Source organism: Hylobates moloch, unplaced genomic scaffold, assembly GCF_009828535.3.
Source record: "Hylobates moloch isolate HMO894 unplaced genomic scaffold, HMol_V3 SCAFFOLD_16, whole genome shotgun sequence".
NCBI lineage: Eukaryota > Metazoa > Chordata > Mammalia > Primates > Hylobatidae > Hylobates > Hylobates moloch.
Window position 1 is genome coordinate 6,398,614 of NW_026652291.1, and position 25,439 is coordinate 6,424,052.

At 50.8% G+C, this 25,439-nt stretch overlaps 1 protein-coding gene across 3 annotated transcripts in view; it reads left to right on the forward strand.

The window, feature by feature from the left end:
* The window catches only part of BCL11B (BCL11 transcription factor B), a 104,138-nt gene that overhangs the window by 71,764 nt on the left and 6,935 nt on the right, over nt 1–25,439 (forward strand). The gene's annotated exons all lie outside the window — the stretch shown is intronic.

Below are 25,439 nucleotides of genomic sequence, written 5' to 3' on the forward strand. Positions count from 1 at the left end.
CACCAGGGACCTGGGACAGGGTGCAGAGAGATGGCCTGGGTGGCTGCTGGGGTCAGAGCAGGGTGAACACAGGGCCAGGAGAGGGACTGGGGGCAGGTCTGTTTCCCTAGGGAGCAGCCTTGTCATGGGAGGTGGGGGCTTCTAGCTGTGTGACCTTGGGCAAGTTACTCCACCTCTCTGAGCCTTGAGTTTCTCATCTCTAAGCAGGGAGGAAGCCCCCTGTGGGATGGTGATGATGATGACAGCAATTCAGGTTGCCGCAGGCCTTCATCAGGCTCTAGATGAGAGGGGAGCATCATCCCGCCACCATTTGTGTCCTGCCCTCCCGTAAAACAGTACTTGGACTGTTAATTGTGTGTGACAACTTTTTAACTACCGACCACTCTTTAGCTGGTGAGGGTCAATTTGCTTTTCAGGCATTCTTTACAATAAGCCTTGGTTTTGCTTCTAGGGCGAGAAATCTCTGGCGAGGGTTGTGTTTTCCTCTGTAGAAATGATTTGCACGGGCTACTGGCCACTTCCCTCGGAGAACTGGGATCCTCTGCGGCTTTGATCCTGCTCTTAGGAAAATGCTGGAGGCCTGGTGGGGGGTGCTGTGTGTCCACTGTCTGACCTGCCTTGGTGCCCTGGCTTCTCCTCCCATGCTGGGTCTGGCTGTGCCACTTCCCCAAGCCAGCAAAGTTTGGTCTGGGAGGATAAAGGATAGGGAGGCTGGATTCCCCCTGGCCAGCCTGTGGACCGCTGGGGGGGCTGCTTCCCATGCAGTTTGAGTCAGCAAATATTGATCAGGGGCTGCTCTGTCTCAGGCCTCGGGGGAGGTCCTCCAGGCCCCGAGGTGAGCCACACGCAGGCAGTCTCTGCCTTCTGGAAGCCTCTTGTCCAGGACTTGCCGGCTCTCATTCCATCCTGGGTTAGCTCCAGCAGTGGCTGTGCCAGCCTCCTGCGCCATGCCAGGGACATGTGGCCATGGGGGTCTGTGACCCAGCCCTGGAGCTGGCATTTGCAGGGCGTCCAGATGGATGGACCATGTGGTATGAAGATAGATGCCCCGCCTCGCTGCCTCATGGGCAAAGTGGCATCCCTGGGCCCAGGCAGAGATTTTCTCACCTCTCTGAGGGACAGATGCCCAGGCCCCCAGAGGAGGCCTGTCGTGGTTGGAGGGCTTCCAGATGTCAGCAGACGCCTTGCCCTGCAGGGCCGACTGTGCCTGTGCCTGTGCCTGTGATCTCGGGCACTGCCTATGTCCCCTGGCTCCAGCCATGGATATTGGCTTCTTAGCACTTGGCCTGGCATGGCCCTGGGCTTTCTGAGTGAGAATGACAGAGCTCTGAATGGGGCTTCAGCCCAGTCCCCTTCCCCTGCCCATTCTGGGTGGAATCTGAGCTCCCCAAGGCTGAGCAGCACCTGTGCTCCTGCGCCAGGACAGCAGGCTCTTCTCTTGGCTGCCGACCCCTGCAGCATCCTGGATTCCCAAATACTCAACAGTGGGCCTCATGGGGTTTCACTGCGTACCCGTGATGTGTGTTAATAAAACTGTTTTTTTTTCTTTTTTTTTTTAAAGACGAGTGTCCCCGTCTGTGGTGGAATTTGGTGCCTTTCGAAGCCGAGGGATGGAGAAGTCAGGGGGAGCTCTTTCACAAGAAATAGACTCTCATATCTTGGGATTTGGGGAAACAGAACTGGCGAGGTTTTGTTTTTTTTTTTTCCTTCCCAGGCACGCTGTATTATTAAGACACTCTGTCTTATAAGGGATGTTGGATAATTAATCCTGTGGTGAGGCAATAGCAACAAGCGTTCGAATATATTTAAATAATGAGGAAGTTCTTTAATGTGGACCCGTAAAATAATTGTGGGCCAGTGGCATGAAAAACAGAGGATCTGTATTTATTGAAATGTACTTTTCCCCTTTAGAGGACGGGGATTTTTCTTTTGTGTACACACACACATATACACGCACACACGTGCGCGTGCGTGCACACACACACAGAGAGCATTTAGCCAGAACCCTGCTAAGTCTTCTCCCTTTTCAGTCAAAAAGAATCAATTATGCCTTGTGGTCGCTTTCCAAAAACCACTTTTGATTGTGTGATTTTGTTTCAGTCGAGAGCGCTCCAATCAGTCCCTCAGAAACAAGAAGGGGGAAAGAACCCTCTCACCAAATATCTGGGCGTCTGTGCAGATTCTCAGCCATTGAGAATATTGACAGCAATCAGAATTCCTCGGCTGTTGAAACTTCGCCTCTAATTGAACTGGGAAAGGTAAACCCAGATTCAGGGCTCTGCACGCTGTAATTGCAATAATTTAATTTAGCTATTTAACCTGTAATTCAGTGGTATTTATTAAGGAGCATGGGAGAAAATGAGGCCATTAGGAGCCAGAGATGAATACATTGAAATGAAAATGAACACTCCTAACTGCCAGTTGACCTTCGGTTTGTAGCAGTTTTTATTAGACTGGTCACGGTAATTACCAGGACGTGGATCAGGGAGGAAAAGCGAATAGTTCAGTAATGAACATTTTAATTCATTATCTCACATTTTCAGGAAGCGGACAAGTATCGCAAAAGTATCAGTGATGCTTCCTTTCTGTTTGTTTTTTAAAAAATGATTGTTTGTGGACAATGGCCCCGCGCAAAGCGTCCCTCAGCGGTGAGCAAGTGGTGTCTGGGGAGTCTGAGCGAGGCGCTGTGGTGTGTCACGGGGCTGGGGTGCACTTGGGGACGGCTGACCTAGTCAGCCTGGGAGGAACGCAGAGAGTTGGAAGCCTGCCAGCCCCAGTCACCGAAGAATTTTCTAAAACTATTGATTAAGTGGAAAGTTTTTTGCTGTGCTGACCGGGGGAGGGGCGGAACAGGTATTCTCGTGTCTTAGGATTAGCCCAGATGGGGCTGTTCTGGTGAGTGTAAAGCAGTGCATTTAGGAAGGTGCACTCTGTTTGGAAGGCTGGGGGTATGGCTGAAAACGTGTCGCGAGACCTTTCATACCGTTCGATCCAGGAATTCTACTTCCAGGACCACAGCCTGAAGACTAACCAGGGACACACATAGGCTCATACGCACACACCTGCAGCGTCCCTATAATCATGGAAAAGAGAGTGGTGAAATAAACATGCCCCAGCCATAGGATGGAACATTACCCAGCAATTGAAAGTAATGATGTCAGGGCACTTCTAGCCATGTGGGAAAACGTCGAGCACAAATCAAAACTGTATACAGCAGGAGCTCAGCTGTTTGAACTGTATACAGCAGGAGCTCAGCTGTTTGAACTGTATACAGCAGGAGCTCAGCCGTTCGATGTCTGTGTTTTCTTGTCTATCTGCATCCACAGGAAAGGGACCGAAAGGAAACATTGACATTTTAAGAGAAGTTATTTTGGTGGATTATATTTCCTTCCATATCCTTGTCTGTACCTGTAAAGTTTCTACAAGAAGAAAAGTTTCCTTGAAAATCAGACAGTGCAGTGACATTGATCTCAAAAGTTGTAGCCACTTTTTCTCAGTGGATAGAAAAGTTTCTAGCTGGGCACCCTGCATCGGCAGCCTCTGCCAACCTTGTGGTTTCATTAGCTCCTCCTTCCCACTTCCCAGAAAACCATCCAGCCCTTCGATGGATCAGGGGGATACACACTAAACCCACGCGTGTCAGCCAGCTGTGATGGATAGCTTCCCGACACAGCCCGCGTCCTGTGCATTTGGGAGGCATCGTCTCTTTATTGCTCTGATTCCCATACCTGGCTTGCAGCTTCAAATTGGAAGTCAGGGGCCTGCACAGCAGAGTCTGCTCTCCTCTTCTGGGGCTGGGGGTGCATGACCCAGAAAGGGGGACACTTGGTGAGGATGTCTCCCTCGCGCCCAGCTGTCCAGTTGATGGCCTCCGTCTCTGAGTCTCCACTCCAGCCGTCTGTCTGCTTCGTTTCTGGCTGTGGTCATTTCCTTTCAGATAGAGATGTTAGAAATAATCATATTCCATTCACGCAGCAAGGAAGAGTGCGTGCGGGGTGTGTATCTTGGCGTTGTCAGAAGAACCTTATTAGATATGAGGCGAATCCTCCTCCCCACAGCAAGGGCTTCATTTCCTCCCTGGAGCACCCCTCACCACCCTCTGACACCCAAAGGAATGAATGAGAGGCTTGCCTCGTGAAAAAAAAAAATTCTCTTTCCAATCTTCAATTTTCCAACTTCACTCATTTTCTTTATTAAGGGTACTATGGATATTGGAAAGAAAGAAAGAAAATGACAGCTCTGCCCTGAATCCAGAGTGGGAGACCCTGCTTTGCATACTGACTTCAGCTGACTGGCAAGAGAGGGGCCGGGGGTGTCTTTAGGCCCTAGAGCGGTGCCTGGCACACACTGGGTCCCTGTAGGTGTCCCCTTCTGCCCTGGGATCCTCTTCTCACTCATCTGCTCATTGCTTCTGACCCACTGCCACCAACTGTATCCCTAGACAGTGCCCTAAAATCAGACGATGTTAGCAAAGGGATGTCGTGTAGCCTGATAAGGGTGCAGGCTGGGGAGGTGGAAAGGCATGCATTTGGCTTCTGGTCTGGTGTTGGGCCTCAGTTCCTTCACCTGTAATAAAATGGGTATGCTTCCAGGTCTGAGAATAAACTCCCTGGAATTATGCATGTGAAACCTTCAGGCCAGGTTCCGAACATGGAAGGAACCGGAACATGGAACGTTCTTGGTAAATGTTCCCTTTCCTCCTTCCAGCCCTGAGCCTCAGCATCACCATGTGATAATCCCAACTGGTGAGGATCCCGTGCAGCCTTGGCTGAGAAAATGCCTGGCTCATGAGGTGCTCACGTGAAAGAGCTCGGTGTTCGAGTTGTATCGCACGGCCTTGGCAAGCATTTGGATTTTCTGAGCGGGTGGGTTTGCACACTCACTGCACACAGAGCTCCTGTTCCGTCTGCGAGGTCCCCTCTCTTGTGGACACAGGTATCCTCTCTGATGGTGGGCAAACATCTATCCAGTGTGCAGCTCACCGGTGGAACTGCTGAGGCTTCAGCTCCTGGGAATCTTGGGGGGCATCTGTCAAGACGGCTGCAGACAGGGAATGGTCAGGGCACATGAGCCGCTGCAGAGTGAAAGCTGCTGTGGTCTAGGACCTTAGGTTTTCAACCCACTGGGAACAGCTTTGACCAGGATAGTTGGGAACACGGAGCTATCTCCCTGAAAGATGAGCTGGCTGGCCTGGCTCGGGAGGGGAAGGGGAGGATGCCAGGACATTGAGGTCCTCACGTTGGAGGAGTGGCTAGTGCACCCCCAGCCCCTGTTTTTTTCAGGTCCACGGAAGGTATCACGGTGCTGCACCCCAGTCGCCACTATGATCAGAACACTGCTGTCCTCCCTCCTGTGGAGGAACTTTGGAACCTTTCCTCCCCTGGTTGCCTGGTTACGAGATCATCTGTCATGTGTTCCCCGAGAAGAGGGCTTGGTTGGGGAGATGTGGGCTGGGGGGCAGCATTGGGAGATGGTGTTTGCTGTTGGGAATGCAACGAGCACCTTCGATCCTATCTAATTCCCATTTATATTATGCCGGACAGCCCCACCACCCAGCTGCCCTCTCGAAGCCTCGGACCGCTGGGGTTTTTTTGATGCATGAATGAAGACTGGGAAGTGGGCCAGGACTTGGCTCATGGGCTTCTTCATCATTTATTAGCTTCTAGTTTTAATTGTTTCCCGACTTCTTTCCAGATATTTATCTAGGAAGAAATGTCAGTTCTCCCTGTGCCACACGGACGCGAGGGGCGGGTGCAGACTGCAGAATTTTAAGGGCTCTTCTGGGCAGCAGGCAGAAGGGCTGTGTCAGTTCAGTCCAGCAGGTGTTGGCTGAGCACCTACTATGTGTCAGATGGTGTTGGGTGGTGAAGGGTGACAGGAATGACTGGGACGAGGCTCCCACTCTGTAGGGGCCTGTCATCCTAGGGGGTGGGGTGCTAGCTCAAGGTAACTTACTTATGCTTTATTTTAAGCGCTTCCCATGCTGCAGGCCCTGGGATGGATGTAAGCTGTGTGTCCTCGGGTGGGTTGCTTTACCGCTCTGAGCTTGGATCCTCCATGTGGAATCCAAGGCATACAAGCCTTGTGGGGGTTCATGAAGATACACTGAGGCACTCAGCAAGTGCTCAACAAGGGCCAGCCATTGTTTTGGGGGTGCAAAGCCCAGTGCAGTATCCTAGCTCGGGGGACTGTGGTGTGTGGTGGGGTGGGCAAGGATAGAATGCTGGGTGTACCATTCGCCTTCAACATTCTGGTCTCACCTGCGAAATGGAGGTGCTGGGGGAGCCCCACAGAGGAGGTGTGGGGAATACTGGAGAGCCCTGGGAAGCTTCTCTTCCTTTTCTTCCAGAGGAGCCCTGGGTCAGAGTGGACCACTGTGTTGGTGTCTGTGGTGGATTTGACAGTGGGGCTTGAAAGTACAGGTCAGGAAGCCAGGTGGTTCGCTCCGCATATTTCCTGAGAACGCATCTCGGCTTGCTTTAGGTACTTTTCAGTCCCCTGATCATCTGGGCAGAAGAGGAGTCTGAAGGCTCGAGTTCCTGCGCCAGCCTCATCCTTGGGTTGTGCAACCTCAGGAAGCCCTTTCTGCATGCTGGGCAGCCTTCATTTTCCCATCTGTGCACCTGGGGGAGATGGCTCTGTGCTAAGGTGACTTATTGGTGGAAGGAGCAAGGGCAGGCTGGCTGGACCTGCCTTGTTGCCTGGATGGCCTTGGGTAGACGCACTTTTTTCCTGAGCCTTGGCTTCTGCACTTAGGAGCTGAGGTAAGGTGGGATCGCGGTAAAGGACTGACCAAGGTCCTACTGGTCGGGTGCCCGCGGTTCAGGCCTGTCTGCATCCTCGGGGGTTGTTATTATCGAAGGCCGTCTGCTCCACGGTTGAGACTGCTTTTAAGCCAAGTCATCCAAGCCTGGGTCCCAGCTCCTTCACTTCCTGTAGGACCAGCCACGCAACCTGGTTGAATCTCACCTTTCTCTCCCGCCGAGTGACAGGGAAAATGTTAGCTTCCTCTGGGGGCCATTTTGCAGACAAGGCATTTCACACCGAAGGACAGATTCAGAGAAGTTAAGCACTTTCCCCAGGGTTGCCCAGCTTAATAACTGCCGAGTCGCGGCTGGTTGGGAATAGAACCCCATAGTGTTCAGTCCTTTGCTCAAGGTGCACGGGCAACACTGGATGGGGTTCTGAGTGGCCCACAGGGCAGAAGCTGAGAAGGACAGAGCCCTGGCCGTGCCTACAGGCCTCTTCCTGGCCCTGCCACCCCCTAGGGATGTTGTGCAGGAGCACTGGCTCCTTGGCGGGCCCATCTTAGCAGACCTGGGTGTGTTCTGTAAGCCAGTGCAGTCCGGGGAAGGCTTTGGCGGTTTGCTGATTGTGACTTCTGCTGTTGGGGGACAGTCTGGGGCCAGCAGCACTTGCTCTGTGCTGGGGCTGTGAGGAGGGAGGACAGGTGTCCAGGTGGTCGCCCTGTCACCTGCCCTGAGCTTCCTGATATTTTGTCTTCTCCATCATGTTTGGGAGATTTCGTGTGCAGGGTCATGCACGTTTCCCACATTCCCATTCCTTGGAAAATCATTGAATTTGCCATTTGCTTTGGGGCCATATTGGCTGGCAGAAACCATTGAAAACCCCAGTGCCCCCGTTCACATTGACAAGCATCGGGGCCAATAAAATGGCTGGATCTCATTGGCTGGAGCACTGCTTTGCGATGGCTGCAGAGAAGGGGGAAAAAGAACAAAATGCTCCAGATTGGTCAGCCTGCTTCTCAAACAGGAGTCTACAAATGCATTTTAGATTTGAGGTTTTTAAAAGACAGATCCCTTCTGAAATTTGGCCAGAAATGATTTGAAACAAAACGATCACAGACTTGATTGAAAAGGGATGCTATCAAACCTGCTTCATGGTCTGGACCAGAACGTCTGTTGGCAGTGGAGCTTGTTAGTGTGTGCGTTTGGCTGTTGGTGTCTCTATTTAGTTACATGTATTCTTATTGTCTTAGATTTGGCTTTAATCGGTTATTTCATTTTTTTAGAAGGGAAACTTTTTTTTTTTTTTTCCAGAAAAGAGAGGTAAGAGGATTGGGGGGGAAGGTCTCTCCTCTGCAGCCGGAATCTGAGTTCCCCGGCATGTGGTGCCAAGTTGATGGCTATTATTCCCCCAGAAAATAGTGTCCCTTTTTTTTTTTAAACTTCCTTTTAACATTCTGCCCTTGGCATCTGTTCTAGGCATTGTGGACGAACGTAGACCGTGTTCTGACAATGGGTTAAAGCAAGCACTTATTGAAAAGCATTCTCTACTTAATTACATTTCCTTCTTCTGGAAGCTATTTTAATTTTTTTTTATAATCACATGTTAATTGTGTATTAGCGGGGCCTTTCTGATTAGTTGAAAACATAATGAAACCTTTGTAAACAACATAGAGAGAAAGAAAGAGGAGTGTGTGAACAGAGACAGTGGTGATGAGCCAGTTCTAAGAGGCCAAAATCACTACGTTTCTTGATGCCAGGGAGGAGCTGAAATTGTACCTGGAAGGCCCCTTTTGAATGATGACTACTTGGTGGCAATGGCTGACCACGGTGGCTGATGAGTGACAGAGAGGGGTTTGGGGGTTCATGAGCGGTCCCATCTCATCTTAGCCCCTCTTAGACCCATCTTGCTGTCTTGTACTCATTTATTCACTCATTCATTCATTCACTTAGTTATTCACTTATTCACTAATTTACTTATTCATTCATTCACTTTTATCCACTCACTCATTCACTCATTCATTCATTCATTCATTCACTTATTTACATTTTGATCATTAAATAGCATCCTCTATTGAGCACTGACCAGAGGCAGGACTCTTCCTTGCACGCTCTGGAATCTCCCCACCATCCTCAATACAGGTGTCATTCGCATTTATGGATAAGGAACTTGGAGCTCAGAGTTGAGCTCACTCATTCGTGTTCAGCCAAGGCTAGGAAGCAGGAGCATTAGATCTTTCTGGCCCACAGCCCCAGCCCCAGTGTGGTTCTCAAGTTGCCATGTCCCTTCCCATCCAAACTTCAGCCAGTCCGGTACACCTGGTACCTGGCAGGACAGCAGCAGGGTAGAGGAGGCAGCGGGGCTGGGCCTGTGTGTGTGTGTGGCCAGGACGAGGGGAAAGGTAGCGCGCTGTGGTCCCCAGAACGTGCCGGCATTGTTTTATTTTCCACCTTCTAAGGAGAGCCACGTTTCTTGACTGAAAGCACCAGCCCCAGTTTACGGTCCCTATTGTGGCGAGCGGGGCCCCCAAAGCCCTGCTCTGTTCCCCATTTAAAGGGCTGGGCTTACAGGGGTTTTGCAGTTCCCAGGCTGTTATTAGGGAAGCGTGGCTGGGGCGCTTAAAATGAAAGTGCTACTGTATGCGAGAGCCAGGTTCACCGTGTGCGCTCCAAGGAAACGCTGCCAAGACAGTATTATGAACAGCCGCCAAGCAAAACACACGCATTCCGTCCAGTGGAGCCAGCTCACTTCTGCAAATAGAGGAAAAATTGACTTTCTGATTTGGAGTGTTTCTACAACTAAGAAGAATCACTCCAGTGATTGTTCTAAAAATATTCCGGAGGCAGCACGTTCTTGAAGGCCTCGGGATTCTGAGCGTCCCTTAATTGTACTTTTTATGTAATCTCTCTGGATCGTGTTTTTTAAAAAAAATCACTTAAGCTTGCGTGGTCATCCTCCTCCCCCCATCACCCCACATAAGTGTTGATGCTGCGTGAAAGAGTGGCATACGCAGCAGAAATTGTATTTTTATCTCTTTGACTTCAGGAAGTATATTTGTTTTTCATCTCCTGCAGCCGCTGTTGCAGGGCTCACAGCTGAGCCGCCAAATCTAGGGCAGCCCCTGACATCCCTGCCTTAGTGGCCAAGCCCAGCTCTGGAGGGAAGTCACTCGGAGCATTTTTTTTTTTTTTTTTTTTGGTGGAGGGCTGCGGGCGGGGGGTGCTGACAAATGCAGTCCCCCTGCCCCCTCTGCCATTTCAGGCTGCCTTCCCCCTTCACAAGGCGCGGAGCTCCCTAGGAGCCCCGGATTCTCAGCTCCAGGCAACTCTGGAATTCAAATGATTTCTACAATGATGAAATTGACTGGGATTCCACAGTTTCTTTATTGCCAGAAGTAGATGGTGTGGGCCCCTCCTCTTCTCTCTGTCTTTTCAATTCTCTCCACCTCTTTCTCCCTTTCCCACTCTCTTCCTGACTCCCCACTTTCTCTTTCAGTCTATTTTTTTTTAGATTTAGGGGCAGTCCCCACAAGGAAGCCAGTGTTTAAGTTGACGGGTGTGGCCCAGGGCTGCCCACTTTTGGGACAGTTGCTATGTGGACTGGCTCATCCTTTGTTGGGGAGATGTCCTGTGCATCGTAGATGTGCAGTGGCATCCCTGGCCTCTCCCCACTAGATGCCAGTAGCACCCCAAGCCCAAGCCCCTTCAGTCTTGACAATCACAAATATCTCCAAATATTGCTGCAGGTTTCCTAGAGGGCCAAAACAGCCCTCAGTTGAGAACCACTATTCTAAGCTGTTTTTTTTCTAACTGACAACAACCTGGAAAAGGCCTGGGGGAATATTAATATCTATTTTGAGGTTCAAGAATAACCAATAATAAAAGAATGGAATCAAAGGCCTTGAAAATTGGGACTGAATTCCCATTGTTAGATTTTACCCCCAAAGCATATTTTAAAAAGAAGTAACAGGATGACCCTAATTTGAGGGTGACCCCCCGTGTGGCCGAAGCGGGCAGTGGGAGTGGAGGTGGTGAGCTGTCTGTCACAGTTGCACCTGTAGGAGTTGGAATGGCCAGGTAGGTCAGACGTCTGTACCTTCAAACAGTCGAGCAGCTTTTCTCTGAAAGATTTCCCATGCCGAGCTTTAGAACAACTCTTCTTTCTAGAATTAGCTTACTGATAGCCTTATTGGTGAATGGATGCTTTTGAGAAATTTTCCAGTGGTTTTGGCAGCGTGTGTTGGAACTTTCTCAGTTTTACTGCCCTTCCTCCCTCCTTTCCTTCCTCTTCCCTCCTTCCCTTAGAGATTTTTTTCCCCATTGTTAGGAATGGGACTTCACTAAAAAAACAAAACAAAACACAGGCACAGGCAAGTGCCTTTTTAAAAAAAATTATTTATTTATTTATTTATTTATTTATTTATTTATTTATTTATTTTTATTTGAGACAAAGTCTTGCTCTGTCGCCCAGGCTGGAGTGCAATGGTGCCATCTCGGCTCACTGCAACCTCCACTTCCCAGGTTCAAGCGATTCTCCTGCCTCAGCCTCCCAGGTAGCTGAGGACTACAGGCACATGCCACCATGCCCGGCTAGTTTTTTTGTGTTTTTAGTAGACACGGGGTTTCACTGTATTAGCCAGGATGGTCTTGATCTCCTGACCTCGTGATCCGCCCGCTTCGGTCTCCCAAAGTGCTGGGATTACAGGCGTGAGCCACCGCGCCTGGCCCAAGTGCCTTGTTTTAAAGACATATGCTGTAACTGTTGCCATGAATCATGTTATGTGGCTTTAAATGTTGGCTCATTATTGGGACACCCAGTAGGGTCAGGTGCCAGGTGTCATTGCATCCGTCAGCAAAACCTGTCTTCGGGAAATCTAGAATTGGATTGTCGGCAGGTGCTGTGCTGGGCTTCCTTGGAGTGCCTTGAGAGTGCTTTCCTGGGCTCGGCCCATACCCCTGCTTCTGCCGTCCAGCCCAGCCAGCCCAGCTGGCCTTGAGGTGCTCCTGCCACTTGGAATTCACAGAACTCCACCTCCCTTGGGTCTGGACCTCTAGGCTTCACATTCCCTAGTGCCCATAGTCCCCGATAAGGGTCATCTGGGGGGGCCTCCTTGCTCCAGGTGCTCCCACACAGTGTGGGCAGCAGTTTCCCAGCCCTTCTCATCCCCTACTCTACCTCGTGCACTCCCCTCTGGCTTTGTCATCAGCTTGGCCTCCTTCTGCCCCTTGGTGTGGATGATGCCTTTATCCTGCCCTCACGGGGTGGGGGGCAGTCCTGGGAGAACCAATGGGCACAGCTGCTGGGGGCCACAGGCTGGAGCCAGCATTGTGATTGGATCTAGTTGCTGACCCAGTAGCCGCCGTGCTGGGATGTTGGTGTCTGGAGAGGGCCGTGTTAGGAGTGTGGGTGTAACTCCTTGTTGACAGTTTCTCTCCTGCACACTATGTGTGTGTGTGGGTGTGCGTGCGTGCCCATGTGGACACACACATCCCCCTGCATTTTCTTGTGAACTTGCATGTGTGTGTGCATGTAGTGCGCGTGCAGCTTTTCTCTTCCATAACCTCCCATGGTGGCGTTCGGTGCATCTTAGAGTCCTCTGATGTTCTAGTGGCACCAGGCAGCTCGGCTGCGCATCCGGGCACCGGGAAACTTCGGCACTGTCAGGCTGTGCCTGGCGAGATGACCACGTCCCGGCAGCCAGCAGCGGCTGGAGGAAGCTTGGCACTGTGGCAGAGGCAAAGCGCCGCAGAAGTGCCGCAGGTTTTTCATATGGAAATGTGAAATAATGGGGTGATTAAATAGAGCTGTATATTAAAGTACATCTGACATTAGAATTACCATAATGTGCTGTAGCCTTAGGCTGAGTACTTTATTTGCCATCTGCGTCGGCCCAAAATCCCCCGGGGAAGCGCTAAAATATTCTGAATAAACTCAGCTCGAGTTCTTATTGAGAGTAAAATACCATTTGTGGCACGTCGTATTGATTCGTCTTAATTGTGGTGCAGAAAAGAACATTCACTGGCTGATGACTTTTGTGCTCGGTGACAAGCTGGCTGGAGTTACTCTAGCACTGCAGTTGGTTAACCTGGGCCGACAGCGGACTCGGCCAGGCGGGCACCTGGGTTCCAGCCGCGGAAGCCGCAGCGCCACCCCCCGCCCCAAGCTGGTGGCACAGCTGGGGCTCCCCACCAGCCCCTGGCCCTCCTCCTGGGAGAGGGTTGGGGAGAAGGGAGCCCACTGTCGGGGGGCAGAGGAAATTCACACCCGGCCCCTCAGACCTCTCCCTATGGCCAGCCTCGTCCTTCCCCAGAAAGACGGACGGACCTGCTGGGGACAGAGAGGCCACGGTTTCAGCCCCAGCCCCAACCCCAGCCCCAGGCCAGCCCTTGGTTGGAGAGATGTATTCTGCATATCGAAGGAAACAAAACTAACAAAAGAAAGGAAAAGAAAAAAGAAGGAAAAGAGCCCATCCACCCAGGCAAACCCAAGCTTGGTTAGTTACTGGTTAGTGGTTGCGGGACTGGGTAACGGTCTCTGAACCCCACTGGGGGGAAATTACTTGCAAAATGCATTAAAGATAAAAGAAAACACTCGGTGATCCAAACAGCATTCCCCCCATTCATAAGGTCCAGTTTTTTACCCTATAATTGCCTATCATTATACACAATTTAAATATTCAAACATTCTCCACAAACCCTGGGCTAGCATGTTTTTATTACAAATTCAGAACAAGGGAATAACCTTTAACTTCAGAGACAAATGAGACAAATTTACAAGTGCATATCTGCTGTTTTCTTGTGCTTTCTCAATCCCCGCGGACCGGAACACTTTTGCTCTAACGCCACTCAGAACAATATACATATATTACTACTTGTTTGTAGTGTGTCGGTAATGAGTCCCTTCTGCATTAGCTAACCTATATAACTCGGTGTCGAGGCTCTCCATAACGTCAATTATCTCCTTGGAGCTAAACGTACACTCCATTAAAATGAGATTTACTGCTCTGCCATACTTCTTGGGGTGGAATGTCGAGATTTTTTGTGGATTTAAGGAAAGGAAAGATGGAGGCTTGCCTGGTGAAGGAAGTGGTGAATTATGGAGAGGGGAGACTTCCTGTCTCCAGGAGGAGGAGGAGGAGGAGGAGGAGGAAGGCCCGCATGGGGTGCTTCTGGGGAGACTGAGATCCCATGTGTGAGTGAGAAACAGCTACACGCTGGTCCCCGCTCACACACCTGCCGCTGACTCCTGGCTTTTTTTTTGCCTGTTTATCTCCTAATTCCCTCTTTATTTGTCCATTAAATGATAAGGGTGGTTTGCTCTGTGCTTCTCTTTCACATTCTCTGCAAAATTCCTGTCCCCAGAGTTCTAGAATCCTTTCAGAAAACTCTCATGTTGGGCGGCGTGGGGGAACGTCACCATCAAAGGGAGCTCAGCTATCGGCCCACCAAAACCCACCGGAACAGCGTAGGCCCTTTTCGGGGAAGTTCACAGAAAGCAGATTTCAAGGGACTCTGACAATGCATTCTTTATTATTTCCAGTGGATTTCGGTGCCTTATCCGAAGGGGGGACCTCTAAAGACAACCTCTAGGAATGTGCTGTAGTTTTTCAGGAATGCTGCAGATGACTTGCCGCATGGAAAATTGCTCTGTGCGTCCTGCCCTGGCTCTTCCATCTTACTGACAAACACCACTGTTTTCACCCTGTGCCGTGATACCCTATGTAGCTGGCAATGTTGCTTTATTTTGGGGTTGGGTGGCTGTTTCTTGAGCCTGAAACTGCACACCTGGGCTAACCAAAGAATTGAACGGTTGAAACTGAGACTGTTTTGGGAAATCTTGGGTGCGTGGTGCCTGCAGCCATAGTTCAGTTTTAATACTTCCCTGTTCCACTGACAGCCTGGACTGTCTTGTTTCTGAAGGTGGATTCACAGGCCTAGGGTATTCAGATGTGAGGCTTGCTGGAATCATTGAACTCCTGCCAGAGAGGGTAACATAGAAGCCACCTTCCTTGCTAGTGATCTTCATAGACGGGATTTTAAGTTTCATTTCTTTTTACCTTATGGTTTCGCAGCTTGGGAAGGGTGGTCCTCTGAAGGGTTCACCTGCATCCTTTTGTTATATTGAGATTTTCCCTTATACTGAACAGTTATTGACTTGAGTAGGCCTTGAGTGTGGGCTTGAAATTTTTCATGGACAAAATAGGAAAGTTTTCACTATGATGGGATTTACAGCAATGGAATTTGCTCTATATCCAGCTAAGTTTCTTGCGTGTTTTCAGAACCTCCCCCTTTTCAATTTCACCTTCAGTTCTTCCTTTCTTTGAGTCTGGAGTCCCACCTCCGCCATTGGGCATGCAGTACCTCTGCCAGGCATGCCCTTTCCCTCCCTTCTCTGCATGATGCGCCTTTTTTTGAGACGGAGTCTTGTTCCGTCACCCAGGCTGTAGTGCAATGGTGCAACCTCGGCTCACTGCAACCTCCGCCTCCCAGGTTCAAACAATTCTCCTGCCTCAGCCTCCCGAGTAGCTGGGACTACAGGCACCTACCACCATGCCTGGCTAATTTTTGTATTTTTAGTAGAGATGAGGTTTCACCGTGTTGGCCAGGCTGGTCTCGAACTCTTGACCTCAGGTGATCCGCCTGCCTCGGCCTCCCAAAGTGCTGGGATTACAGGCGTGAGCCACCATGCATGATGCACTCTTATTATCTCTTCTGAATGAACACCAGGGTCTCTTCCTCGGAGAGTCTTTCCTGGTCCCCCCAGGATGTCAGCCTCTCCCTCCTCTGGGTTCCACACTGCTTGGCACACCCTTTACTAGTGACTGAGTGGCCTGAACCCTGCCTAGATGTTCCTGGAGTCATTGGCCTCTTGCTCTAGACTTTGGGCTCCATGAGGACAGACCTTCATTTCTTTGTGTGTCCCTCCTCTTGGCATAGGACCTGGCACAGAGTGGACACATCCTGCATCTGTGAAGGAAGGGAGGAAGAAACAAGTGAATAGATGTTGTTGAGAAGTTGATGGTGAAGCCGTGCTCTCATTTCTTGCTGTAACGATACCATTTCTGGGTTGCCAGATGCGGTGAGGTCTTGGGTCATTCTGATACTCTTCCAGGGCTTCCCAGGGAAAGCCCCTCGGGAGCAGGCTGTCTTCTGCACACCTAACACTTAGCCTGGGTCAGAAGGATGAGTGTGCGGGAATGAGGACAGCCCTGTGGAATGAGCCAGGCCTGCACTGGATGGAGACCCCTTTTGTGGAACGCTTTTGGATATATATTTGCCTCTCTGGTTGCATTTCCCATTTCCCCCGACCTGCCTCATTCCACGGCAAACAGAGCTGCTTTCTCCGTCGCGTGGCCCAGCGCCCTGCACCTTGAGTGTGCTCACACAGCTCCCTACCTTGCGGACCTTTCCCTCCTTGGCCTGGGCACGTCCAGTTTTCTGTGTCCGGCTTGAACATTACTTGTCATATAGTTTTTTTGTTTTTTTTTAAGGCAGAGTCTCACTTTGTTACCCAGGCTGGAGTGCAGTGGTGTGATCTCAGCTCACTGCAACCTCCGCCTTCTGGGTTCAAGCAATTCTCCTGCCTCAGCCTCCTGAGTAGCTGGGATTATAGGTGCGTGCCACCATGCCCAGCTAATTTTTGTATTTTTAGGAGAGATGGGATTTCACCATGTTGGCCAGGCTGGTCTCCAACTCCTGACCTCAGGTGATCAGCCCGCCTTGGCCTACTAAAGTGTTGGGATTGCAGGCGTCAGCCACCACGCCCGTCCTCATCATGTAGTTTTGCTGCCTGCCTCCTCCCCAGGTGCTCAAAAGTCACTTGAGGTTTCTGCTTTGTCTGACAATTCTCTGTGTCTGCAGTTTAACCCACTCCCACTCCCTGACCCCCACCTATGACCCTGAGGGAGGAAAGCAAGACTCACTGGCGTTTTTGTGCAAATCTGGCTGTCAGGGGGAATGCTGGGGCTCTTTGTTTGAGGGGTGTAGGCCCAGCTTCCTAGGATTTTTCTCAAAGCCTGAATTAAGTCCAGGCAGATGAAGCTGCACAGCTCACCTCTGCTGCAGGGGTCCCATGAGGGTAAGTGGACGGTCACCCAACACTATGGGATGAGTGAGGTTTTCTCGCTGTGTGCAGCCTCTTTCTTCTGGGCCATTTCCTGCCCTCGAAGGCCTTCAGCTTGGCCTCGCGGGCTGGCTTGCTGGCAATCCCGGGTGCAGGCGAATGACTGGACAGGGCTGGTTCAGGCTCCTTCCCAGGGCTGGTCACTGCAGGGTTTGCCATCCCTGTGTGAGAGGCAGCCAGTTGTGAGTCTGGACCCAGCACAGGCTCTGGGGTCAGATGGACCTGGATGTGCATCTTGACTCTGCCACTTACCAGCCCCGTGACCTAGGGCCCCTCACTCAACTGTGATGAGACTTAGTTTCTTTTCTCTAGAGAACCTGGGTTAAAACCCACTTTCCAAGGTGGCTGTGAGCATCCACCTACGAGCAAAAGGCCAACATTGGCACGTGCGAGCTGTAGCCATGTTGAACACACCAAGGTCAAAGACAAAAGATGACAGTTCAGTATGGCGATCAGTATGAAGCAGATCTAAATACAATGCTGTGGAATGCTGAGGGGATTAGACTTGGGCTGGATCTGAAAAGATATTTTATGGGGAGAGAATAAACGGCAGGTATTCCAGGAAGCAGGAATGGCACCGGCAAGGGCATGGAGGTGTGAAAATGCGCTGCCCAAAGGGAGGCACCGAGGGCGAGCGGGCAGCACATGGGTGTGTGTAAAAGGCAGGCAGCAAGTCGGACTGGATCGCAAAGGCTGGGGTGCCTGATACATCATCCTGGGTGTCAGGGAGGCCCCACCAGCTCTGTGATTTGGGAAGATCTGTCCCTGGTTCTGGGGCGGCTGGTAGCAGAGGTGGTGGCATACTGTCTTGGCTCTGTGTGTGGTCCCCTGGGATTCTGGCATGCTTTGGTGGTTGGGATGCAGCCGGCTTCGGGGTGGGGGCAGTGCTAGGTTTATCCTCTGCCGGGGAAGAGAGGCCCTTTGTTGAGAGTGCTGAGCGAAACCCTGCTCTCTGGAGGGGGCCCGGTGTGGAGGGCGGCATGTGGACTGTGGAGTTGGAGTGTCCTCCCAGGTCTAGTCCTTGTCTTGGTGGGACTTCAGGAATTCTGACCATGAGAAAACGCAGAGAAAGTCCCAAGTTCCGGTCTCTGTCACCTCCCATGTACCCAGTGCCTACTGCATGTGGGTCCCTAGTTGGGGAATTTTACCACGACGAGCCCTCATCCTACAGCAAGCGACCCAGGAAGCCAGGTGTTGTTTTCACTGTATGGATGAGGACCCTGAAGCCCTGCGATGTCCAGCAACTTGGCCGAAGTGTCTGGGCTTTGAAGTGGGTCTGGAAGGAACATGGCTCATGCTGGCAGGAGGCTGAGAAGACTCCCGGTCTGTCGGATGTCTCGGCCGCTGGCAGTCCTGAAGTGCAACTTTGCGTTAGTCACCATGTTGCAGACTGGTGTCCAAGCAGTCCACAAGACCAGCGCAGTCCCTGTCCTCAAGGAGCTTTGGAGTTCAGAAGATGAATTTTAAATAAATAATCTAAGGCCAATAATTTCTTCTTGAGCAACTTATCCAAGTTCTCTGGGCTTCCCTTATTTCTTCGGTCAATGGTCACTGTGTGTAGAGTTAGGTGGGGTCTAAATGAGGTGATGTGGGTAGGAGGTCTGGCATCATGTGGGTTCTGAACCCCCAAGTTGAGTCAAGCCCTTGACTTCTCTCTCTCCCAGCACCCTGAACTTCTCCTAGCACCACTCATAATTTGCATTAAATAATGGAGTGGGTTACTGGGGGTTCCCCGTCTCCCCCTGGAGTGTGAGCTGCACCCTTAGCTACCAGCGTAGTACCTAGCAGATGAAGGGGGCCCAGATCCTGTTTGTTCAGTGAATTAATGAAAGTCAGATGTAGACAAAGTTCTCAGCAGAACACACAGTGCTACCAAGCTTATTCAGCCCAATCTATTTTGATCCCACATTTACTGGATTTACATCTACTGAGATCCAGGGACGGCAAAGAGGTACAGGCATGCTTTATTTGGCAATGACTGCCTGGAGCCTGGGGTTAAAGAGGAGTCCAAGGCCTGGAGGGAGAGTGCGGGGATGAACTGGCAATGTCTACCACAGGCCTTGGTGTGGGGGCAGTGGCTTTCTTAGCTAGAGGCTGGCTCAGCACATTACCATCAGAGGAGACCATGTCTTATTGGTCATAGTACCGCTGCTATTACCATCAGCACTTACACCCCTCAGTGGGCCACTTGCTTTGAAAGGTTTTTCTCTTCTAAATGGCATCTATTATTTTTGCCATGAGATAATCAGCATGATTTCATGGAGTTACTGCAGTTCTAGCCAAAAGCAACAAATTTTGACATTTTTGTTAGTACGTGGGCTGAAATGAAAGGTAAAATACTGAGGCCCAGGTAGCTAGCCCCATCCCTGCCCAGAGTGTGTCTGCTGCTCTTCTGACCCAGCGTTTATCAGAACAGCATAACAAGAGCACAGGCTTTACGGTGGGCAGCTGTGCAGCCCCAGGTGGCTCCCCTATCTCTTCCCGTCCTCAGTTTCTTCATCTGTAAAATGGTCATCATGACATTGGGTACTGCAGGGGTTGTTGGAGCAGCATGTGAGGTCCTTGGTGTGCTTAGCTCAGGCCTGGCAGGTGGTAAGGATTTTATAAAGCTTTCTTGTTACCACTGTGAGTATTATTTCCCCAGTTCCGCCTTTGTCTTGGAGAGAGCTGAGGTTTCACGGAATGCATTTGGAACAGGCAGGGATGGTTATCAATTCTGCAGATGGCTGTGCCCAGGAATGATATAGACACGAAACTTACATAGACCCCTGAGGTGCCCAATTGACATCTCCTTTCTGACATCATGAAAGAGGATAGTTTTTAAATGAATGAGGAATCTACACATCTGAGGGATAACACTGATAATTATGATCATTTTGGAACTGTGGAGATGACATCTTTAGCAGACGGATTCTGGAGGCAGACTGAAACCAGCCATCTCCTTGGGTACTGGGTACCCTGAAGTCCAGAGCGGGGAAGGGAGCTGCCACAGGGGGCCCTGGGATCTGGCTTCCCATCCCTGGATTCAGCCACTTTGGTGTCTGCCTCACCAGGTTCCCAGTGACGTGTCGCTCGCTCTGTGAAACGTCTCCCCTTCTCCTCTCCAGGGTCAAGACCTGTGGTGGACCTGACCGGGTTCCATCCAAGCATCATCAGTGCCTTCCACTGGGAGGACACTCACAGTGTGTTAGGAGAACCTCCTTCGTGGCTATTTTCATTGTGAAACAGGCCCGGACGATAAATCCCTCAGGTGGTGCTGTGTGCCGAGGCGGGGCTGGAGCCCTGCTCAGGTGTCAGGAAGCCTGAGGAGGGGAGTGGCCTGCCCCTTTCTGGCCGTGCCACTTTGCCTCTCTGAGCGTCAGTTTGCTCACGTGCCAGCTGGGATGCAATTTTCGCCTGGCCCCCCTTGAGGCCACAGTGAGCAAAGATGGTGTGAGTTAATGTATGGGAAATGCCACGCCTAGTGTAAAATGTTTTGCAACCTGTAGAGGGGCCTGTGAAACCAGGACCCAGTTCTTACTTTAGCCCCCCAACCTCAGGATATCACCCTGGGCCCTGCTTGAGTCGAGGGGGTGTCTCCTTGCTGCTCCTTCTCAAACAGCAGTGGGCCACTAAATCTTACCCAGGCAGGAATGCCCTTCCCTTTGGTATCACTTGGCCTTAGGAGGACCCCTATCAATTATGGCCTTTTCATTGCATAATAATTTCAATTAAAGGTGTGTTTTTTATTGAACATCTCTGATACCTTTATTGGTATTATTAGAGTAGCCAGCTTAATAAGGAGGAACAATTATTTAAATGCTCATAAAAAAGCCTAATGGCAGAGGGAGAGTCACATTTCATTGCAGGAGTCCAGCTGCACGTCGGTTCCCGAGCATCATAATAAAAAACGATGTTTCCTCAATGTTTGCAAGTTTCTGCTTCCCTAGAACCTCTAATGCATGAGGCAGGCTCCATTAAATGTCCTCCAGGGTTTCATTATTGCTGGAGTTATACTGAAAGTCATCGTCATCCCTGAAACATCCATGGCCAGGTACAAGGATGGATAATAAAAAAACAAAACGTGCAAAACCCATCGTGACGCCTGCATAGCCATGTGCGATTTATAGGCTGTGCCCACATACAGGAGCTCATTCGGTCTCCCCAGCCCTCTCCGGAGCCAGGTATATTATTCCCATTCTACTGATGAGGAAGTCAAGCCTCAGAGAGGTTAAATGAATTGACTGAATTCCTCCTTCTGGGAACACCAAGGCAGAGGGGTATGGACGCACTGCTGTTGTCCAGGGTTCTCATGACCCAGGGTATTGCACTTGAGAAAGACATCCTGGGGCTCTGTCTAGAGCCAGTGGAGCAAAGAAGATCCAGTGTGGGTTTCTGTCAATGGATACAAAAAATGTCTGAGAAAGGAAGAAGGATGGAAAGAAGCAAGGGAAGACGAGGCCTTGGGTCTGAGTCGCCAAGCGTGACTTAGTGAGCAAAGTGTAGCTGACGTTTCTAGGTCTGTAGGCCAGGTTTGATGTTGCTGGGTAAATCGCTTCTAAATAATCTAGGCCTTGACCTATCAGTGGGAACCTCAGCAGCCTGTCTGGGCCGCTACCATAAAGTTGTCACCCCTCTCCACTGTGCAGCCTCCAGCTTACCTGTGGGCAGGTGGCCCTCAGTTCCTGGAGGCGGGTGACAGCCAGGAAACGTCTGGTCCCGGGAAGGGGAGTGGGCCAGCCCCCAGTCAGAAGCAGCCTGCTCACCAGGGGTCTTTTGCTGCACTTAAAAATGAGCCGTCCGAGACTGCGTGCCGTGTGTTTAAAATATTTAGCGAGTTTTCAAATGGAAAAATGTTCTGAGTGGCTCTTCAAAGACTTTCTGACATTGTTCCATTTCTAAAAGTGAGCAAGCCTCATGCTCAGGGCTACTTCTGGCCAAGAGAGAACCATGGAGTAATAATAAGGAAATGAAAATTTTATTAAAAAAAGAAGGGAGGGGGGCCTGGAAAGAAAGTTGTCTAGGGTGGGCCTCTGAGGGCTGGGTGAGGTTTAGGATATCGGAAGGCTTCAGATCCTGTACTGGAGGCCATAGTCTGAAGTGAAATCTTGCCATTGTGCAGAGGGAAGTATTGCAACCAAAGCGGTTCACGGACACGGGTCCAGTAAGAGCTTCCCGGGCAGGACAGGTGGCCCTGAAATCCAGCCTGATGAATAAACATCGCTCTTCTCACCTGATGGTGAATTATGGACAGGTAACACCCCCCCTATGTTGCTCCAAGTTAGTTTTAGAAGTTTTTTTTTTTTAGATGGATCCTCGTTCTGTCGCCCAGGCTGGAGTGCAGTGGTGCGATCTCAGCTCACTGCCACTTCCGTCTCCTGGGTTCAAGTGATTCTCCTGTCTCAGCCTCCTGAGTAGCTGGGATTATAGGCATATGCCACCACACCCGGCTAATTTTCGTATTTTTACAGAGATGGGGTTTCGTCATGTTGGCCAGGCTGGTCTTGAACTCCTGACCTCAAGTGATCCGCCCGCTTCGGCCTCCCAAAGTGCTGGGATTACAGGTGTGAGCCACCGTGCCCAGCCGGAAGCATTAAAAACAAACAAACAAGAAGTGGAAACACTTGAGCTCTTTAGCGCTTGTAGCTACCTGACTTCCAGTAACTGCCCTTTTGAGTTGAAAAACCTGTGACTTGGCCATTTTGCCTGTAGAGCCGCCTTCACTGCTGGCCTGCCTAGGAGCTCTGCATTTTCCTCTGATAGCCATGTTCTTTCCTCACCAGCCACAGAACTTTCTAGAAAATCTGTGGCCACCCGATCAAGAAACAGGAAGTGCTTTGGAGCACTTCCCAGGGAAACAGAGATGATGAAAAAGAGATTGGGGGAAGGGAGGTGGCCTGACTTGAAAACGTGAGGAACTAAAGCGATGGAAAGCTGTGAATTGATTAATTAGAGTGGCTGAAGGGCGGTGCAGGGTACAGGAACCATCTTTAATTTGAAGATCTATAACCGTGGAGGAAGGGGCACTTCATTTGTGTTATTAGCTCCTGTGTCAGAAAAGGACGTTTATCTAGCTTCTTTTTTTATTACTTATTTATTCTGCCTTGTTCCCAAAAAGGGTGTGAGGAGTCGTCTAAATATGGCTTCTGGCCAGCTCTCCTGTGAGGCTGTCTGAGCTAAGGCGTGCTGTTCCCCAAGTACAATCACTAATAAGTGCAGGACAGAAATGCTGCCCCCAGAGAAGCTGGGCACTTCCTCTGTTCGCTGAGAGTGCGCAGAACAGGAGGGCTGTGGTGTTGGGGTGGACTTACAGGGAGAATCGCAGCCACCCAGGGCCTTGGGAAGACATCCCTGCCCTATCTGAGGTGGGGAGGCTTCCCCTCAGGGGCTCCTTCATGGGAGAGCTGAGTTACCTGGATGACTAAGAGAGGGAAATGACCCAGACACCCTGGAGAAAGAAGACAGCCTCAGAGGTGCTCCTTGAGCTGTTTTTAAAAGAGGGATGAGGCCGAACTTCAGAATTCCTTTTTCATTTCTGTCCTCCCTACCACCGTCTTCTCATCACCAAACACACAGAATAGGACAGGAGAGGGAAGGAATCCCTATGTAATGCCAAACTCGTAAAAGCGTGGCTCGGTTTCTAGTGTTGGTGTCCTGGGTCAACTGGTTCTGAGGTCGCAGGGGTACTCTCCACCCTGCCCCTCGGACAGCAGGAAGCCTTCTGTGACGTTGCAGGCATGGGATGTCTTGGGGAGGTCCCGGCCCCTCAGAAACTGGCAGGCCCAGTTTCAGACAGAGGCACAGGCCACACTCAAGACTGAAGCCCTTGGATGGAATTCAGAGTATTTGGTCCCCGAGTCACTTGATTTTTAAAAGATGGTTTCCAAATGAAGGTTTATGTGCCTATAAACACTGCTAAGAGTGCAGCCTTCCAGAAACATAATTAGTGGGTAGAAAACAAAAATGCTGTCTGCCTAGGATTTCAGAAGGCCTGTAATCGATTGGTGGAGAGGGTGAGATAGGGGACTGTTTTCCCCACTTCCCACGGCACCTTACCGATATTGGGAAGGGTCATTCATTTGCATGTTTGACTTCACCAGAGCTTGTGGCTCCTGTACTTTAGCATCTGCGTTAAAATCTTCCAGGCAGATGAAAGTTTGTAAAAACAAAAGGGGTCTTTCAAGATCTCGCATGCCATGTCTTCTGCTGAATTTGAGCTGGGATTCTTGTTCCTCTTGCTTCCCCAGCTAGTGAGTGCAATGCTGGAAGACGGGTCCTGTCTGCACCGTCTCTTTTATGCAGAGCATTAGGAGAGGTACATGCTGGAAAAGCAGCGAGCTTCACCCACAGGTGCAGGAGGGCACTTGCAGGATGGGTTCTGGAGGAAATGTTCAGCCTCCATTTTGTGATTGTCTCAGTGATGGACAAAGACTATGACGTTTTGGCGCCATACCACGAGTGTTCGCTGCAATTTGCTGCCCGTGTCACCAGAGCCAGTTGCTAACACATCAGCATTTGCCACTGTTCATCCTGACTGCCCTGTCAGATGTGAGGATGTTCTTTCGTTGCTTAGTATTCTGGCAGAGGACTTTGAAAGACTCATTTAGGCCAGTGTGCCCCCGCCTTCCCTGGGGTCTAGAGGTGGAATTCCAAGTGGTGTTTGGGTGTGTGTGTGAGGACACGGGGTGGGGGCAGCTGTCACAGTAGTAGCGGGTCTTCACAGCATGTTAAATTTCTTCTGTTCCTACGAATCCATATTCAGGTGTACAGTGCTTTCTGCACAGACGGTAGTGTAGGAAACACGAGAATTTCCTATAGCTAAAAATCCCAAATGTTGCAGAGGTATTGCAGCTATTTCTCTTAAAAAAAAAAAAAAGTTTGCAAGATAGTACAGTTTGATTTGTGTTTCTGTACAACTCCCTGGAATCAAACATTATCAGAATTGGTTGTTCTCAGAGGGGTCGGTGATCTTGCCCCCCCTCCCTGGGAAGATTTGGCAAGGCCTGGAGACATTTTTGGTCCTCGCAACTGGGGGAGGTGGACGCTCCTGGCATCTATCTAGTGGGTGCAGGCAGAGGATGCTGCTAAACATGCTGCAATGCGCAGGACAGCCCCCACCGCCCAAAGAATTAGGATGTAAATGTCAGTAGTGCCTTGACTGAGAAGCCCTGGCCTAGATGGTTTCGGGTGTGGAGCATCCTGGAGGGTTGGGATTTGCCAGGGCTGTTACACAGTCCAGCCTTGACAGAATTCCTACTACTGGATCGTATTCTCACAAACCCGATCTCCCGTGGCCTCGGAGGTAATGGGGATCAGAATCCCTTTCCTTTGGGGGAGCAAGGTGGGCCTTACACAATTGAAGTAAGTCGCTGGCGCCCGGGTGGCCAGGGCCGCCTGCCCACAGACCCTGACTCTTCTGCCCCCCAGCCAGGAGGAGACAAGGCCGGGCCTGCTTGCAAGCAGCCCTGCAGCCCCTGTCAGGCAGGGCACTGGGATCCCGGATCAGCCCGGGCCGCGTCCCGCAGGCCAGTGGCCCTGCGGTGCCCGCGCCCCGCTGCCGCTTCTCACGCTGTCTCTGCCTTTCTGTCCGT